The following is a 19,523-nucleotide window of genomic DNA, read 5'->3' on the forward strand; positions in this document are numbered from 1 at the left end:
GGATCTCTCTGAGGTGACGGAATTACGATGGGATGGTGGCTACACAGATGTACACATTTGTCACAATTCACTTTCTACACACTGAAAATGGGTACACTTTATTTTATGTAAAGTATATGTCAATAAAAGTGATTTTCGAAAAATGCACTTTTTCTCTTCTGCAAAGAAGATTAGTTTCTATTACTCAAATAAAGAGACACATCATTTGAACACACACACACACAATAAGACAAAAATGGGTTGTGATTAGATATGTGTGTGTGTTTTCTTTTCTTTCCTTTCTTTCTTTCTTTTCTTTTTCTTTTTTTCTTTTCTTTTTTTTTTTTTTTAAGGAAAACACCCCTTGCTTCTGTCTGGAGACAAAATTGAATGGCAACAGGTGCGAAAGTGGGAAATTATCACACAAGTCCAGGCAAGCCAGGATGTTGGTGTGGACTCCGGTGATGGTGTGGATGGAGAAAGGGAGACAGGAGGAACTGCTGGGACATGGAGCTTCCTTCCCTCTGGTCTAGGGACTATCCTTGGCCTTCCTCTGGGCTCGAGGTTGGAGACTGGTCCCAAGTGAGAGCAGGGGCTGCAAGGGAAGGACTCACATCCTGCCAGGCGCACATCTGTGGGTAGACATGCTCCCAGGCCCCTGTCCTTGCACTCCTCGAGCCCAGGCAGCCAACAGGCACGTGGGCCTTGCCTTCCCTCCTGCTGCCACACTTGCTGGCTCCCTAACCCAGTCACACCTCAGGCTTTTGCAGCCTAGAGGACTCGGGTTTGAATCTGGCCCCCTCCCTTGTCAGCTGTGTGGCCTCAGTCAGTGGCAGTCCCTCCAGCCTCATTTTCCTCATCTGTAAAATGGCAAGAACAGCCACAGTGCCTGCAGGGTGGCTGTGTAGATTGGCTGAGCCAAAGGGCAAAAGTAATTCATAACGTTCCCACATGTCACAAATGCTAGGCCTGATGATTTGCATTTCACATTCACTCTCACTTTCACTTACACTCCAAAATTAGCAGAAGGTGCAGCAGGAAAGGGTAATTCATTTCTCTATAGAATCAATCACTCACCCGGAGCACCCTCTTCCTGTCCTGGGGTCCCCACACCTGCTCTAGCCCCACCTCCCTTCTGGCCGGACCCTCCTGGTTTGCCCAGGAGCCTCTCTCACCTTGCTCGAGTGGGCATCAGCCCAGCCTTCATCCTGCGCTCCTGCGGGCGGGCAGGGCTGGAGGCGCAGAGCACAGCCCACCCATGGAGGGCCTGGCTCCCTCGTCAGCCCATTCTGCAGGATTGCACCTGGTCCCCAGGAGCCAGGCCCGCTCCCAGCCCTCCTGGGAGGCCGAGGTAATTGGCTCAATTAATCAGCTCAATTAGCACCTTCTGGGTGAGCGAGCAGCTCAAAGCCTGCCCAGCCTCAGTCAAGGGTGCCCAGCCTGCCGTCAGCTGCCGTGTGCCAGAACCAGTGCTGGGCATGACAGTAGGGGCAGAGGGCTCCCTGCCCCTCCCTAGCCCCCACCAGCCACTGGGGTAGAGGTCAAGCTACCAACAAGAGAGCACCTCAGCTCTCTGTCCTTGCAGAGGGCTCCCTACCACTGCCTGTCCTCGTCCCCACCGCTCCCCTGCCAGTCCCTGCCAGCTCCTTTGTCCTGCTTGGGTCCAGCAGCCTCCCATGCTGAGTCCCCAATCTCTGCTGGTCTCTGCTCTGGGACCCTTATTGTGCATTCAGAGGTCAGCTGTGGTGGGAAAGGTAAACCGCTCATCCCTGATTCCTGTTCCCTGCCCCGTACCAGATGGATTTACAGATTTTTTTTTTTTTTTTTTTTTTTGAGACGGAGTTTCGCTCTTGTTGCCCGGGCTGGAGTCCAATGGCGAGATCTCAGCTCACTGCAAGCTCCACCTCCCTGGTTCAAGCAATTCTGCTGTCTCAGCCTCCCAAGTATCTGGGATTACAGGCGCATGCCACCATGTCCAGCTAATGTTTGTTTTTTCAGTAGAGATGGGGTTTCACCATGTTGGCCAGGCTGGTCTTGAACTCCTAACTTTAGGTGATCCACCTGCCTCAGCCTTTCAAAGTGCTGGGATTATAGGCGTGAGCCACCGTGCCTGGCCCCAGACCCTTTTTTTTTTTTTTTTTCCAGCCTTTATCTTATTGGGTCCGCCCACAATCCTTTGAGGAAGGTGTTGTTGATATCATCATTAAGTGAGGTTCTGGAAGGTGGAATGACCCTTCTGAGGTCACACAACCACTCGAGCCTTGACAGGAGAAGCAGTGAGCTCAGCCCTGTGCCCTCTGTCTCTAGGGGTGAGGGAATTCCCTACCCCTCACACAGATACTACCAGGGACCCCCAATATCCCCTGCCCCCCACATCTCACACCCACCTTTGCCAGCCATGTTTCTGTCACAGGCCCAACCCTCCTGTGCCTGGACGTTACCCCTTCACAACTCCCCACACCCCCTGCTACCCTAGAAACAGAAGCCACAGTGTCTGGAATTCCAGCATCGGACAGGAAGCTCCCTCAGCTCTGGCGGAGAGCGGGCAGCGTGCAGGGAGTGGGTGCAGAGCGACTGTGAGGTGGCCAGGGTTGGCTGGAGGCCCTGAGACTGCAGTGGGGAGCTTGATTCTGGCTCTCTGGGGCATCTGGGAGCCTGTGTGGAGAGTAGGGCCACCTCCCATGAGGCCCCTAGAAGCGGGGTTCTCCATGATGCCAAGCACGGGCCAGTGGAAGAGGGGACCTGGGTGTCTGATGTTTCCTTGGAGAGGCCCCAAGGTGGGAAAGGAGGAGGGAGGGCAGGGCACGGGAGAGGGGAAGAGGCAGGAATAATGCTCTGGCTTTCACTCATTTCAAACTCCATTGCTTAGCACATTGAACAACAGAACAGGGCTTTGACTAAGATCGTTGTAGTGGTTTGAACAGGTGGCCCCCCAAAAGGTGTATCCATATCCTAATCAAAGAACCTGTGAGTGATGTGGCCTTATTTGTAGAAAGGATCTTTGAGGATGTGATGAAATCAAGGATCTGGATATGGAATCAGCCTGGATTATCCGGGAGGACCCTAAATCCAATGACAACTGTCTTGTGAGAGACACATGGGGGAGAGGTGGGGAAGGCTGTGTGAAGATAGGTCTGCAGCCTGCAAGCCCAGCAACGCCTGCAGCCCCGGGAACCGGAACAGAAGAGGAAAGAGTCTCCCCTAGAGCCTTGGGAGGGGGTGCAGGCCTGCTGACACCCTAATTTTGGACTTCTGGCCCCAAGAACTCTGAAAGAATACATTTCTGTTGTTGCAAGCCACCTTGTTCGTGGTAATTTGTTATGGCTAAGAAATAGATACAATCATCTTGGTTTAACAAAATAAGAGTTTCACTTCTATAAAAAAGTTTGAAAGTCACTTATTTGATCCAAACTAAGAGCCAGAGGGGTGACTGGGCCACACTGGGAGGCAGTGGTAGAAGCAGAACCAGAACCCACCTCACACCAGGCTCCCTGGAGGTGTGTGGGGTGGGTCACAGCCACGCCTGAGTTCTGATGCCCTCAGCAGCCCCTTAAGGGGTGGGCTGGGGGCTTGGACCATTTCCCTCTGGGAGGGAGCATGGAGCTATTTTCTAGGGCTGCCCTGAAGAGTTTGGGTGGCCTGTTTGGGGTTCCTGACCCGACTTTGGCTGTAGCAGGGCCCTGCCCTATGACATGGGCGCCTCAGATGCTCCTCTGGGGCCCCCCTCCTTTCTGGGGCAGTTGGGGAATGGGCCAGGGCTACAAGAGGAAGATGCAGAGCCTTTCTGAAGATGGTAACACATGCCTGGCCTCTGAGGCCCTGTTGTGCTCTCAAAGTTTGCAGCCCCCCAGATTATCGTGGTGAAACCCTAAACTTCCATGTGAGACATCAGGAGGCAGCTCCTTTGTGGGGTGATCACGTCATGAGGGTGGAACCCATGGACGGGATTAGTGCCTTTGTAAAGGGACCCCGAAGGGATCCTTCCTTTTCTCTGCCGTGTGAGAATGCAGTGAAAAGACAGCTGTCTATGAACCAAGAAATGCGCCCTTGCCAGACACTGCATCTGCTGCTGCCTGGGTTTCGGACTTCCCAGCCTGTAGGACTGTGAGAGATGCGTTTCTGTGGGTTATAAGCCACCTAGTTGGTGGTGTTTTTGTTCTAGTAGCCTAAATAGACTTGGACAGAGTTTTTCCATTTGTAGGTACCTTCTCAGGGCGCCTGCCTCAGGGTTTGTGTTCTCCGCATCCCCTGCCCCCTCCCAGCATAAGTACCTTACCCATCCTGGAGCCCCTGACACTCACAGGGCATCTGCTGCCCCTGGGCTCCCCTGCCACCTTCACCCCCTGGTAATGGCTCCTGCGAGGGGTGAGCTGGGATTGCAGTTATGCTGTACTGGGGGTGGTTCTGGGGGATGGAGGAGGAGGAGCCCACCCCTACTGTGCCTTGTGGGTGGAGATGCCTGTGTCGTCTTGCTGTATATCCCCATTCACTCTGTCTTCTCCCAGAGGCACCTTTCCTGAACAGGCGGTCTTCCGGATTGGGAAAATCCCGGGTTCCCCAAGCAGTGAGTGAGGTGGTGACTGTGTGCCCTGGGCTGGGGTCAGGAGGGCCGCCAGCTCTGGGTAGTGGACAGAGCACTGGACCAGGAGCCAGGAGTTCTGTTCTCAGCCTGCTGGGTGACCCGGGACAAAACATTGTTCCTCTCTGGACCTCAGTTTCCTCCTCTGTCGAATGGGGAGGGTGGCATGGGACCGGGTGGCTTCTGGTTTCTGAGGTCCCTCTTGGCCTTGTGTTCCATGGCTTAGACCAGGAAGAATGGAAAGTACTCCTAGGGGCCAGCCCAGTTCTCACACTCTCCCCATCCCCACAGTCCAGAGCCAGGTAGATTTTCTGTGCTTCACGCCGGGCCTGGCTTGGGGAAGTTGGGCAGAAGCACAGACCCAGTACTAATGGGAGCTGACTTGGAGTGAAGACTGCATCCCATGTGCTCTTAGGGGGTTTTATCCCTGCAGCCCTGGATCCCCACATATGTGACTCTCCCCACACAGAGAGTTACAACATTAACAACAATAGTAATAACCATGAAACGCATGTCTGGATGTGCCGGGTTCTTCACAATCTCGAATTCTTATAATGATGCTCCCAGGAGATCATGGCATCTCCATTTCACAGATGAGGAAACAGACTCACAGACATTTGACATCTCACATCACAGCACACATCAAATAGGGGGATGCTGGGAGGATGCGGGGGCCTACTGGGGCCTGGAGTGCCCCAGGGGAAGCTGCCTGGGCCTCTGGTCAGCACCCTGCATAGAGCACTCCCCACCATCCTCACTGGGTGGGCTGAAGATAGACACAGAGAGGAGGAGCCAGGGCCTCTGCCTGGGGTGAGATGGGAGACGGGGAACAAAGGGCAGAGAAGATACTTTCTCCTCCGGGCACCTTTGCTGAACGTGGCAGCCGGGACACTCCATGGCTTTCGCATCTGATGACTCATGACTGGCTGCAGTGGTGACCCCTTAGCAAGGCCTTCTCTCCCCTCTGAGTGGGGCAAAGATCACAAGTCTGGCCACTCCTGTCTCTGATTCTGGTTTCCCCATCCAAAGAGGCCCAGATGGCCTCTCAGCCTCCTCCCCTGAATCACTAACATACAGCTGAGTCTTGGAGTTCTAGGTACACAGCCAGGGAGATGAGGGGGGCTGCCCCATGTGCTGGCCTTCGTCCCCGACTCTCCCCACTCCTTGGCCATGTCTCCTTTATCCAGAAGAGGGACCCTGGACCCCAGACTGCAGAGAGACTGTGACCCCCAGATGTTGGCTGCCTGGGCAGGGTGGAGCCAGGGGCAGGCAGTTCCCAGGGAAGGAGCAGGCAGACCCTGCAGGGCGAGAGCCAACATGGGCAGGGGTGATGACATGGGCCCTGGAGGTGAGGTCCCCTGGGGTGCCCACAGAAATGGTCCCCCTGTGTCCCTGCTCTGCCAGGTGTATTCTCCACCCTCAAACTGCTGCTTCTTCCCAAACTTCAGAGATCTGCCCCAGCATCAGGATGAGGAAGCAGAGTGGCGAGCTCTGCTTGGTTTCTTTTTTTTCCTTTCACTTGGGGGCTGGTTGGGTGAGTTATTTCTCATCTCCTCATGTCCCCAGGGCTCCTGCACCTGGGGTCTGTGGGATGTTGACAGCTCCTTCAGTTGCCGAGGCGGGCGGGCTGAGCTCATGGCGGCATTGGGAGGGCACGCAGGAAGACTCACTTCCTGACTGACTGACAGACAGAGGCGATACCATCTCTCTCATCCCTTCCCCCGGGAGCCTGCGTACAGAGGAGTTCAGCCCGAGCCATCTCTGCCGTCAAATGCACCTCTCTGTCCCATGGAGATAAACTCATCACACTCGAAGGCAGGCAGGGAAGCCCGGGAGGGCTGTAGAGGCTGGCGTGTAGGGGGCACCACCGCCCACGCACCTGCCCGCCTCTTGGCCCTGCTCTGGGTGCCTGGCGGCTGGCAGGGTGGAAGTCTCACCAAGAGCACTTCTCTCCTCTCCTCTGTCCTTCACGAAGGTCGTGGGACGATGGCTGATCAGGGAGCTTCTCGTCTGTACTGGAGGAGTGGAGGGGGCAGGTAGGAAGAGGAGGGGGTGAGCTGCCACCCCAGGAAGGGAGACAGAAGCAGATAGCAGCTCAGCGTGCACGGGTCCATGAGGCAGGCCCCTCTGGTCCTCTCTGGATCCCTAGCTGAGGGTTCAGGGCTCTCTCCGGGGAATTGGACTGAGAGGTGACCTTTCTGGGCCTCTACTTGCCTCAACCGAAACATGAACTTAAAATGTAGGACAGCAGCTTTGAGCTTTTGGGGATCATGGATCCTTTTGCAATCTGATAAAGGCGACAGACCCCTCCCTATCCAGAGGCTTACAGTGCATGTGTGGATATGGGTGTGTGTGCACACTGGCACTTTGGCCTCCTATCTGTGGGTATGCACAGACCCCCAAAGGCCTGCCACGGTCTCCAGCTCAGTAGTCCTAGATTCCACGGCTTCCGGTCTTGTCACACATGTGGGTGCTGTGTGTGTGCAGCAAGACTGCTCAGGAACCCGGGAGGCTGGGGCTGGCTGGGAGTCTCAGGTTGGCCTGGCCCAGATTTGCTTTTGCTGATGGCAGCTGTGTGTGCACAGGCCGGGGTTGCCATGACTCTGAGGGGCACTGACACTTGCCATCAGGGCTGTCCCCTCTTTCTAGCCACAAACCCTTCCAGCCCCCTCTACTCATTCCTGGTGGCCACACTAAATGTCCCACAGGCCACAGGTGTGCATTTGGGAGGTTGAGGCAGCTGGGGGCTTGTTGGAACTGTGCAGGAGGAGGGGCTCTCTGTGGGAACTAGATAAGCTAGTGTGGGGGCTGTTACCATCCTGGGTGTGTCCCCAGCCCCTGCAAGACAGAGTTTGCCTGGGCTCCCCCTGCCCTGCCCTGCATTAGAAGATGACATTGCCGGAGAGCCTGGACACTTTGAAAAGGCTCCTGGCTTTCTGAGCTGAAATCTGTCCTCATCTACATCATCTGTCTAATCTTTTATGAAGGGACAGTAATGGAAATGCTGTTAGAGAACGCCTGCTGGGTACCATGTTTTTGTTTAATTCTCACAGTGACACTGCAAGGGAAGCTGACCCGGAGCCCAGGCACAGAGGCAGGGAGGGGCTTGCCTGACACCATTTGGGGCAAGAGTCAAACCAGGTCCATCTGATCACAACACCAGTGTCCTTAGCCGTGCACTGTCCCAGGAGTTTCTGTGGGGACACCAGGAAATGACTGAGGGAGGCCACACTCGGTCACCCCATAAGCTAGTACCATCACACAGATGCCGACGGGACAGCAGAATGATGGCATCAGACTGAAGCTGGAACATGAAGGCAGATGCCCAGCACTGTGTGTGCATGCAGTGGGGGGCGTGCACACATGCACACAAACACACACACAAGTGCCTATCTGCATCTATTCTTGTGTTTGTGTATGTGTGTATTGTGTGTGTTCAAATCTCACTTGAAGACTAAAGAAAATGTTAATACCCAATTCTACAACCATATATGGTGCGGCAGATATGCCCCCTAAAGAGGATGGTGCCTGGACGAACTCTGGGGAGGCTTCTGGGAGGAGGCGGTGCTTAGGCAGGGTGCCAGGAATTGGTGAGGATCAGGGCTGCAGTTAAGAGTCTTTTTGTGCACGACAGAAAGTGCATCCAGCAAAGCCCGGCTCAGGGCCCTTCTGGCTTTCATTTCAAGCTCGAGCTTTTTGTTTGGCTAATCCAGATCCTCCTCTTCCTGGGCCTTGTGTGTGTGCACATGCGGGCAGGGGCTGGGGCGAGGACAGGCATGCTTCCAAGTTGGATGGAAGCATCCCTTGGGGTGCTGCAGTGGTTGAGGCTCCCTGTCTGGTCCTGTCCAGACCCTTCTGTCCTCTGACAGCCAGAGAGTCTGCACATCCCTCACTAGGCAGGATGGGTGGGGCGGGAGGGACACACGGAGCTCCAGCAGTGCAGGCTGCTGCCCTGACGCCTGCCCCACTCACTGTCTGGGCACCCTTGACCAGCTTCCTGCTGTGAGGACCCTGCTGCTCACTGTGTGTGAGGGTGAGTGTGAGTGAATGAGAGAGAGAAAGAGAGAAACGGAAACAGCTTGAGGGCATCTTGGTGTGGAGACCCTGGATGCGAGAAGTGGCTGACATGGAGGCTGGACGGGGGCCCCTGCCCTTTCCATCCCTTTCTCTGGTCTGGACTGAGTGAGGGTTGTGTGGGGTCCCCCTTGCTTGATTGTACCTCCAGAGCCAGGATGGACCCGAGAAGGTATCTCATGCAACCCCAGTCACCAATCAGGAGGGCCCTTTACCCAGCCTCCCGTGTCCCTGCTCCCCTCCCCTCCTACTAATACTCCATAACCTCTGCATACAGCCAACTGAGGGGACAGGAGGCCTCCTGTGGAGCTGAACTGAATCCCACACACCACGGCCCAGGAAGGCTTTTCCCTCAGAAGGCACTGAGACCCCAGGACTAGGAGCAAGAGTGTGAGTCTCCTTCTCCCCCATCTCCTGTGGCTGCGCTGGAGGCTGGGCTGGGCCAGCTTCCCAGCTCAGTGGGTGGCTGAGAGTTACTCAGCTTCATCTCTATGAGCAAACAGCAGTGGCTCAGCAGGGAGGGCAGAGGGGGGCTGGCCCACCCTGAGCTTGTGTTGCCAAATTTGTTTGTGTTTATTTTGGTTCCTCTGCATGACATGGAAACAAATGTGCTAGGTCCCCCTTGCTCTGTCGGCTCCTCAGTGGGTGGTGACAAGGAGCGCTCAGGCCTGGCCCCTTCTTCATGGAGAGATTCCCTCTCTTCTGCCCTGTTTCCAGTTCCCTAAGGAAAGGTTGGGGCTGGCCAGGCGTGGTGGCTCATGCCTGTAATCCCAGCACTTTGGGAGGCTGAGGTGGGCAGATATTGAGGTCAGGAGTTCAAGATCAGCCTGGCCAACACGGTGAAACCCCATCTCTACAAAAATACAAAAATTAGCCGGTGTGGTGGTGTGTACCTGTAATCCCAGCTACTCGGGAGGCTGAGGTGGGAGAATCACTTGAACCCGGGAGACGGAAGTTGCAGTGAGCCAAGATTGTGCCACTGCACTCCAGCCTGGGTGACAGAATGAGATTCCATCTCAAATAATAATAATAATAATAATAATAATAATAATAACAACAACAACAAAATAAAAAAGAAGGTTGGGGCTGCAGTGTGGGATGTGAGAAGTCATGCGGGTGGGGCAGAGAAGGGGTGAAGAAAGTGTGCTGGCACCCGGAGTCAGAAGGCCGGGGTTTCTTGCTAGCTCCCTAGGATTTTGAATAACAGGGGCTACCATATAATAAGCACCTACTAAGTGCTTCACATTCATTCACTGAGACAGACTTACTATTACAAATACCTACTTTCAAGCTTGGTCCTGGGAGTACAGCAGTAGTAAAAAAGGAAAAAATCCTTGCCCTCATGAAGTATATCTTCTATTGACCCTATGACACAGATAGGGATTCTCCCCTCATTTTCCAGCTAAGGAAACCGAGGCTCAGAAAGATACATGGTTTGCTGGAAATCACTCACCATGGTTCTCTCTGGGTCTTGAACCCTCTTTAACCTCCATTTCCTCCCCCTGTAAAAATGAGGAATCAGATGAGAGGAGCTCCAGGCTCCCTTCCACCTCTAATTGTCTATGCGGAGGGGCTGAAATTTGGAGGGAACATTTTCTGGGGGTAAAAATGTGTGCCAGTGCTTGAAGAAAATGGAGGAAATGGCTTGGCACTGGTTTGGAGTGGGCGTTGAGCCTGGGACACGGCGTAGTGGCTTGTGCTTTTGGGGGCCAGGCCCTACCGCTCTGAGAAAGTCCTCTCATCCTTGAATCAACAACAAAATTCTCCCAGAGAAGAGGCTCTAGCTTTGTTTTGGCCTCCTGCATTCTATTCTGTGCACCACATCACCCCTTAGCTAGGAGGGCCCGGGCCCCTGGTTCTTATAGTTAGGGAGAGAAGCTACAGGAAGAATGTCTGCCTGGGCCATCTCTGCTTCTTATCCCCAGCCTCCAGCTGCAAATTCAAGGGCCTCTCCTTCCTGAATTGACCTGGTGTGGGGCAACTGGCAGTGAAAGGCCTTGCTTGGAACCCCCATGGGAATGGGTGTGTTCTGCTCCCAGGGTTCTTCCAGCCCTCAGAGGCATTAGGGACGTGCGGGGAGGCCCGCACCCTGACTCACTTGCATCCACCAGGTCCACAGCTGAGCAGTTGATTAGGGGCACAAGGGCTTGGGGAGCTCATAGACATGACTTGGAGGCTGTGGGGAGCCATGAGGAGAGAGGTGTGGCTTTTCCACCTGAGGGATGAGAAGGCCGGGACGCTGAGTGGGGAGAGTGTGTGGGGTGGCAGGCGGCCGGCAAAGGGAAGACTCAGTGCTGCCCTGTTCCGGTGGCCCCAAGGTCAGTACAGAGCAGACGGTCTGAGCTCCAGTGTCAGGGTCAGACTGGAGCAAGGGCTCCCTGGCTAGAGAGCTCCTCGTGCTGAGCTGGATGGAGCTGTTCCTGGAAGATTTTTAACACTGGCTAAGCCCTGAACACCTGTGGCTATGAAAGCGCAGCTTGGCTAGGGGAGGAGGGCTGGAATTAGTGACCCCTGCTCCTTTCTGACCTCAGGTTTCAGGATTTTACCTCAAAATACGATTGCCCACTTATTAGGAAGGACCAGTATTGGGAAGCTACTTCCATGGTGACGGGGTTCAATGACCTCTGACTCCCTCCTGTGCAGAGAGGGTCAGAGGGTCATTTCACCTACTCCTCTGCCTCTGCCTCTACTGCCCTCCAAGGCAGCCCAGAAACTCACCCCCTTTTCCAACCCCTCACCCAAGCCTTGCCACAGCTCTTCTCCTACTAGCTCTTCCATTGGGCAGTTCTTCTTCGGGTCTGCCTTGCAGCAACACCAACTAGTTGGGAATCTCCTGGTGAGCCCAGCCCTCCCCGCCCTTGGGGGCCTCGGAAAATGTATTGCTTGTGGCAGCGTGTCAGTGGGTTTGGAGTGGCACGGCTGGGCGGGCCTGACAGCAGAAATTGGAAGCTGGCTGCTGTTTGACAGGTATATTATTCCCGCTGCCCTCGATTTATTTACCAAACAGCATGCGGAGCCCCAGAAAGCTCCCGGAAAGAAGGAGGGAGTGGAAGTGGAGGGGGCTCTTCAAGGGAGGTCAGGTGGCCTCCGTGCTCCAACATTGGCACTGTGTAGGGAAGAGGAACAGGGAGCCGGGTGGGTGTGGGAGACTGAGGCCCCCAAGAGAGCTCACCCCAAGTTTCTCTGTCTGGCTTAGAGCTGCCCGTGGGGCTTTCCTTCCAGGCCCCAGGAAGAGGGGCTTCCCAAGCATCTTGGGTCCAGGGTCAGGGCTTCTCGGTCAAAGTCAAGTGAGGGGCTGTGTCTCAGAGGTGGTTTAGGACAGGACCCTGCCACGCCTAGTGTACAGGGAAAGAGAGGGAGGTGCTGAGGAGGGCAGGGACCCGTCAGCAGGTGTCTGGGTAGAGTAGAGCGGCTGTGTGTGCTCTATAGGTGCATGTGCCCATGGGCACAGCCAAGGGCTGAGTGAGGTCTGAGATTGAGCCTGTGCTCTGGTTGCCAAGTAGGGCACACGGCACAGGGCTGTGTTGACCTGAAGAGAGCGCCTCTTTCCAGTTGCCACAAAGGTGCTGTGTAGGCCAGCGACCAGCCATGAGGATAAGCAGAATATTCGAAGCCACACAGACAGGCATCCTGGCCCATCTTGGTTCATACAACCCATGGGACCCCGGAAAGGGCCCCCGGCTGCTTTGAGCTTTCCTTTCCTCGCAGTAAATGATAATAATCAAAATGCCACTTCTCAGGGCTATGGAGAGGAATAAATAAGATAATCTGCATAAGAGCGCTTTGTAAGCAGTAAAACATATAGCTTTTTAAAGGGCATGTAAATGAGTACTGAGAAAAGGCAGTGTGAGCATTGCCGCGCACATTCAGTGCAGGATGGTGAGTCACCGGCTGTGAGGCTGGGAATGTCTGAGTGTGCTTGGCAGGTCAGGTGGGGTGTGTGTTGGAACGTGGGTGTGGGACTGTCTGCCCAGATGTGGATTTGCTCTGAGTGAGATGAGGAACGTCATCAGAAGGGTCCTTGGCTGCTGCGGGTGGATCTGGGAGTGTGCGACTGGTATCTGAGTGTGACCACAGGCTGGTGTGCACGTGTGTGCCAGTGAGGGTGTGAGGATGGGTGCCTGACTTTGCAATGGGCATGGTGAGATTGTGATTGGGCATTAGGAAGGCACAGGCCCGTGGATGCAAGTGAGTCAGGGTGTTGGGGTCAGTGTGCAAGAGCGTCTGCAGGGTCAGGCATGTGTTAGTGTGCACATGTACGGCATGCACACAAGCGCACACATGCACACACACATACCTCAGCACAATGAAAGCAGGCTTGGCAGTGTCAGCAGTATACCTCCTACCTCTGAACCTGATGCAAAATTCATGGAGCATCGGACTCTAGAAATGCAGAGATGGAGGGGGAGGGAGGCCCCTCTGGAACAGTGAGTCACAGGACAGCGCGGGGCTGAATATAAAATACCTACCTCCCCTGATGAGCTCTGAGGCTCAGAGAGGCTGCCTGCCCATCTATTTCTTCCCAGCTTCTGGTCCAGGGCCTTCCTTGGGATGTCATAACAATCCATATTCTGCAACACATCAATGGTGGAAGTCTAGCTGCCCTTAGCCAGAGCAGAGGCTGGGGAGTGGAGGCAGGGGAGAGAGGGAAGCACTGGGGAACTCCAGTGGTCCCAATTCAAACAGGCCTCTGGGCCCCATCAGATGAGCAGGTGAGGGTACCAGGGCAGTGAGGCACCAAGGCATCTCTGGAACAGTGAGTCCCCCATGGTCTGGGGATCACAGGGGTAACTGGGAAGCAGCACCTTGAGTTGGACAGCTTCCAGGGACCTCAGACAAACCTCTGTAGGCTCTGAGACTCAGTGGAAGGTTCATCCATACCTGCCATTGGCCACTTTCCCATGACAGGGCGGGGCTCCTGGGCCTGGCAGGTCAGGAAGGACTTCCAGCTCCACACCCCATCATTGCTCTAATGCTGGCATCCAGTCTCTGGCTGTGGATCTGGCTGGGTTGTGGGGTGGGGCCGGAAGGGCTCCAAGATGAGCCATGAGTGCTGACCCCCTTGGAGGAAGGCACTGCGGAGGCTGGCAGGGGCATGCAGCACACCAGCTGGGAAGGAGACAAGAGCCCACAGGGGCAGGGGCCCTGTCATGTCCATTTACACTCCATGTGCTGGAACTCAGCCCTCTGGGGAAGAGGAATGCAATGCCAGAGAGGCTGGGGCACATCTGTCTCCCCAGTTCAGGCCAAGACACACTCATTGCTTGAAGCCCCATGGCCCTGTTCCTCCTGGGTCTCCAGATCCAGTGGTTCCCTGTGTCCTCTCCCTCTGCCTGGCTGCTGGCCATAGAGGCCACCCCCAAGCTTCCTGTTGGGCTTGGCCTGGGCAGTGCTGTGTTTGTCTCTCCCGCCTGTCTCTGAACCCGCCTGTCTTCCCCCACCTCTGTCGCTGCCTTTCCCTCTGTTTCTTAGCCATCATCCCTGCCTCTCTGTCCCTGCCCTCATCCTCCCCTCTCCTCCCTCTTCCCCTCCCCTTTCGTTTCTCCCTCCTTTTCTAATCTTGTCTCTCTCTGAACCTGAAGTGCTTTGGCATTAAATCCCATTCCCCATCCTCTCCTTAGATCCTCCCTGCGCCTCGGAAGGGTGGTAAATAAAGCGAGAGAGAGACTGGGGAGCCAAGAGCCTTAAAGGCTCCTCTCTGCACTGCCTGCAGCCCTTGTCTCCTGATGGGGACGTCAAAGCCCCAGAGAAAAAGGGACTCCTGGGCCTCATGCCATCATGTGCACACGCACACACATGCACACACACCATGCTTTTGTGAGGAGGGGGAGGAGGGGGAGGAGGGGGAGGAGGCCTTCAAGTGGGAACAAAAAGAAATCAAAGTGCTCCCGGTGCTTTGTATACATCAGGCTCTAAGTAGGTGGAGGGGAAGCAGAGGAGGGAGGAGCTGGGGGCTATGGGTCACACACGTGGCAGGAGGACTCAGCACGGTAGGCACCTGGAGAGATCAGCCTCCAAGCTCCTGATCCTGAGGCTGTCAGCCTGAGATGGAGGGGCTGGGACCAGCCAGGTCGACCTGAGCACTGCTCGCCCCAGCCCCCAGACTCCTTGTCTGAGAACTCAGAACACTTCAGAGCGGGCCCTGCCTTCCTAATTACTCCTGCCATCCCCACCCTGTATGCATGCCCCGTCTATGCGCCTGCCTTTTTATCGCACCCCACTGACATAGGATGCAGTTTCTAGAAGTCCAAAATACACAAATAAACCTCCCCCCACCGAACACACACAACTTGGGAGTCGGACAGTCAGGCTGGACCTGGCACGGGCTGCCCGCAAGCATACCTGGGGAGCCCAGTGGACAGCTCCGTTCCCCTCTCTGTTTCTGGCCACACAGCCATCTTCCCTTCGGGAAGTCAGCTCTCTGGCTGTCCTTTTTCCCATCCTGTCCTAGCCTTTTCTCAGTCTTGTTGGCTCTACCTTCCTGCTCCAGGGAGCAGGGGAGGCGCTTGACACAGCCTGGCCAATGAGAGCTTTCATTGCCTGGCCATGCGGATTGGTCCAGAGTCAGGGAAGTCAGCTTTAGGACATTTGTTGGGAATCTGGGGAGGGGCTCTCTTTCCCCTGGCATTGCTAAGCTGGTGGAAATATACCTGAAGCTGCTTTTTCACCACTCAGGAAGACTCTTCCTGAGAATAAAGTCAGCACAGGACAGCAGGGCGAAGCAATGGAGAAAACAGATACTCAGTAACCTTGATCGAATGAATGCCTAGATACAACCATGCCTGAAACAATAAAACCATATTTTTTTCCTTGACTGTTCACTTACAGGAGTCAATTACTTTTTTCTTCTTGCTGAAGCCAGTTTGACTTGGGTTTCTGTCTCTTGCAAAGTAAGGAGTTAAGTAATATAGAGAGGCGACTACATTTCTTTGAACTTGAGTTTTCTCATCTGTAAAATTATCTCCCTTATGAATTCTAAAAGGACCGACTGAAGGCACTGAAGGATGCCTCGCAGGCCTGCTGTAAGGAGCACAGATTATTTTCGTGCAAAGCCTTCGGCCATTTGTATCTCACATGATCCTTTCATGAACACTGGGAAGGTCTTAGGACTGCAATCATGCTGTCCCACTTTCAGAGGAAGAACCTCGGAGTCAGGAATGTTACAGGAGCCAGGGAGCTTCTGTTAGCCCTCAGATCACTGCCATCCTCTGTCCCTGGTCTCTGCCCTAGGGAGCTGATCTGCTCGGACTGAGTCCACCAGACCCTGTGTCTCTGGATTCCCACTGGGTTCTGTCAATGGGAAGCCCCAGCACGGGATCCAAAGATTGGAGGAGAAGTCAAGGCATTTCTTCCCCCATCTCCCTCTCCTGTGGTCACCTCAGGCTGGCCAGGTCCATTGACTGGAGGTCAGTGCTACTCATGTGGTGGCCTCTCTTTCTGGGTTCTGGTAACCACTCCCTTCCTTCAGACCTTGAGGTGTTAACAGCTCTGCTTCCACATACACCCTGCCAACACATTTATAAAACGTCCCTTATTAAACTCTTTCTGATTTATATGATTCATGTGAGTCATTGATATCCCCCGGAGACTGACTGACATTGGGTCGCCCGATGTCATCAGCTATCTGAATCAAGTATGTGGGTCTTGCATCCTGTGTTTTCTGAACTCCCTGGCATTACCCATTGCTCCTGGGACCTCCCACAGTCACATCTTCCTTTAAGGCTCAGGTGAGCCACATTCTCTCCCTGAAGCTTTCCCAAGTCCCCATCCTCCTGCCTCGTCCTTGTCCAAACCATCCTCTCCTGTCCCTCTTTCCCTCTGTACTCTGTTCATATCTCTATCTATGGGTGTGGGTGCCTGCCAGATGCCTGTCTAATCTTCCCCAGGTGTAGGGGCCATGATAATTCCACCTGTCTCTCCAGTGCCCAGCACCATTGCCCTCAGCCTCTCAGTGCCCAGTCTGGGAGCTGGCACATAATAGATGCTCAATCTACCGTGAGTATCTATTCATAGTATATGAGTTCGGTGAATTCAATGATAGAACCTAGCGTGACTCTCTGTAATGGGGCCACAGGAGCCTCTGCATTAGCAGTGGTCTCGGCCCAGAACACTTCCTTCCTGTGGCTGCCCAGGGAACCCCTCCTCATCCTTCAAAACTCAGCTCAAGCAATCCCTCCTCTGGGAAGTCTTTCCTCACTCAGAGGTCTGGCACCCGTGGTGCATTGGATGGTTCTCTAGTCACTCTTGCCTGGCTCTCTCCCGTGTGTCCAGGCACCCCGAGAGCAGGCTAACTCACATCAGTGCTTCACACAACAGCACTGATGTGAGTTAGCCCTGCTCAATTCATGTAACCGCTCCTTTGCTAGGGGAGCGGTGTGGCTCATGGAAAAGTGGCATGTGGATCTGGCCACAACTCTGACCGGAAGCCTCACCTCGCCTGACCTTTCTGAGCCTCTGTTTGCAGGTATTGCCGGACACTGTGCCTGGTGCATGAGGGTGATCAGTGGATGGTCACACAATGAACAGCTGTGGCCATTTCTTTTACTTAAAAAGATCTCCTTGTAGGCTGGGCGCGGTGGATCATGCCTGTAATCCCAGCACTTTGGGAGGCCGAGACGGGCGGATCACGAGGTCAGGAGATCGAGACCATCCCGGTTAACACAGTGAAACCCCGTCTCTACTAAAAATATTAAAAAATTAGCTGGGCGTGGTGGCGGGCGCCTGTAGTCCCAGCTACTCAGGAGGCTGAGGCAGGAGAATGGCGTGAACCTGGGAGGCGGAGCTTGCAGTGAGCTGAGATCAAGCCACTGCACTCCAGCCTCGGTGACAGAGTGAGACTCCGTCTCAAAAAAAAAAAAAAAAAAAAAAAAAAAAAAAAAAAAAAATCTCCTTGTCAGGGTATGTGGCAATCCTTAATGTATCCATCTGTGGTAGCTCCTGCTTGAATGCTGGGCTCACTGGGAAGTGGTCTGCCGTGATAATGTGACCTTGGAGAGCAGCCAGCATTTCCCCTAAGAGCAGGAGACACTGCTTTTGTATCCAAAGAGGAAGGTCTGGGACAGATAATTGGAACAAGGAAGTCCCTCTTGATGAGTAAGACTGACAGTTTGGCCTGGCTCTGCAGGTGCTTGCGTATCTGAAAGGTGTTCCTTGATGGCATAGGTGGAGCTGGCGCCTGCCTTGTGAATGACCTAAGAGCCACCACTAATTGAGCGTGTCATGTGTGAGCCCTGGGCTTGGGGTTTAGCTCTCATGGCACTGTTACGAGTAAGTATTTTTGTCTCCACTTTCCAGAGGAGGAACTGCATTTTAAGGTGATGAAGTAGCTTACTGAGAGCCAGGGTCCAAATTCCAACCTGGCTCTAATGCTTATGACCACAGCTGAAGTGGAAGCAGAGGAGACCAGAGGGGGAGACCCTGTAGGCACCACCAACCCCGACGATGAGCTACTGTGGCTTGTAAATCCAGTTACCTGGCTACCCGTGGTTCAGTTGTGAGTCTGCCTGTGGGCCCCTGTGTGGCTGAGCTGTAGGGACCCAATGGGAGGTTCATGTGGCTGGGTGTGGGCTAGAGTTACAGTGCAGCAGGCCCAGCCTGAAGCCTGAGTGTGGGTCAGCTAGAGACCCCGAACGGAACGTGAGACTGGGGCACAGAGCTGGGGTCTCTGCTCCCCCCAGGGCCAGGCAGCACAGTGCTAGTGGCCCCGGCGCCCATGTGGCCGTCCTCTCCTCTCACTGCACAGCCTCATGCAGGGGTGGGCTGGAAAGGGAAGACCCTCAGAGCACGTGGGCTCAGTGTAGAGTTGTAGACTCTACCCTAAATGTTCTAATGACGGAAAAACCACACCTTGGAGCTCACCAGCCCTGGTAGCACTAGAGAAATGCCAACACACGCCCGCATGAAGTACAATGATGGCAAATGGCCTGTTCTTTGCTCCCAGATCCATGTCAAACTATACAATTATAAATCAAATGAAAGTAAATTTCTAAATTATGTGCTATTTTAGTTCTTCTGTTCCACATTGAGCTCCAAGTTGGTTCTGGAGGAGGAAGGAGGAACAAAGAAGTCCAGGGCTGGGGAGGCAGAGGCTGGGGCTACGCCTTGTGTTCCCATCCACACTCTCCCCTAAGATGCTGCAAAAGCACCTTGGGCAGTACAGAGGCATCTCCCTCTCTCCTCGGTAGCCCAAGGGAGAGGCTTTGCATCCCATGGGTAATACAGTATTGACAACTTGCTTCTCTCTTCTCGGCAACCAGCTCAGTGTATAACTGATCAATCTGCAATCATAGCTGTTTTCCAGCCTTAACACCATCACCAGCACTCACTCAAGGGCTGGTGTGGGGATGGTGGCGCCTGTTTTCCCACCTAGCTTCCACGGTGAGAGCTAAAAGTGGGAGAAGGTGGAGCTGGGAGCAGTTGAGGTATCTAGGGGTGTTCCAGATCCTCTGGGTAAGAATCTCAGTAGGGGCACCTGGGTGTTTGAATGGCTCACAAAGCTTCTGGGTGATTCTAATGAGGTGCGTGGGTGTGACAGGTGGGGAAACTGAGGTTCTGAGAGAAGCAAACTGCCAAAGCCCCTGAGCTCAGTGGTGGGCCATTACATGAGTGATGGGGTTAGGTGGATTCCTGGAGGAAGATTGTTTGAGCAGGGAATTCAGGTAGGAGAGGGGAGGCTTGCAGAGGGAGAGGGCAAGGTATTCCTGCAGGGAGAAGGTCCAGAGTGAAGGCTCTGGAATGGAACTGAGCACATTTAATTCTCTTCTGGAGAGGAACTGAATCCATAGAAAGAAAGATGCCCCAGTACCACCCTTGGTTTGTGCTCCAGAGACGAGCAGAGAGGCTGAGGGAAGCTGCCCCTCTGCTATGCCAAGTCCAGAAGGGCTTCCTGGAG

At 54.4% G+C, this 19,523-nt stretch overlaps 1 pseudogene; it reads right to left on the reverse strand.

The window, feature by feature from the left end:
- Nucleotides 1-3,664: 3,664 nt before the first annotated feature.
- LOC103248641 (spliceosome RNA helicase DDX39B-like) overlaps nt 3,665-19,523 on the reverse strand; it is a 36,109-nt pseudogene continuing 20,250 nt past the window's right edge.

The sequence above is a fragment of the Chlorocebus sabaeus genome, chromosome 1 (genome assembly GCF_047675955.1).
Source record: "Chlorocebus sabaeus isolate Y175 chromosome 1, mChlSab1.0.hap1, whole genome shotgun sequence".
NCBI classification, from domain to species: Eukaryota; Metazoa; Chordata; class Mammalia; order Primates; family Cercopithecidae; genus Chlorocebus; species Chlorocebus sabaeus.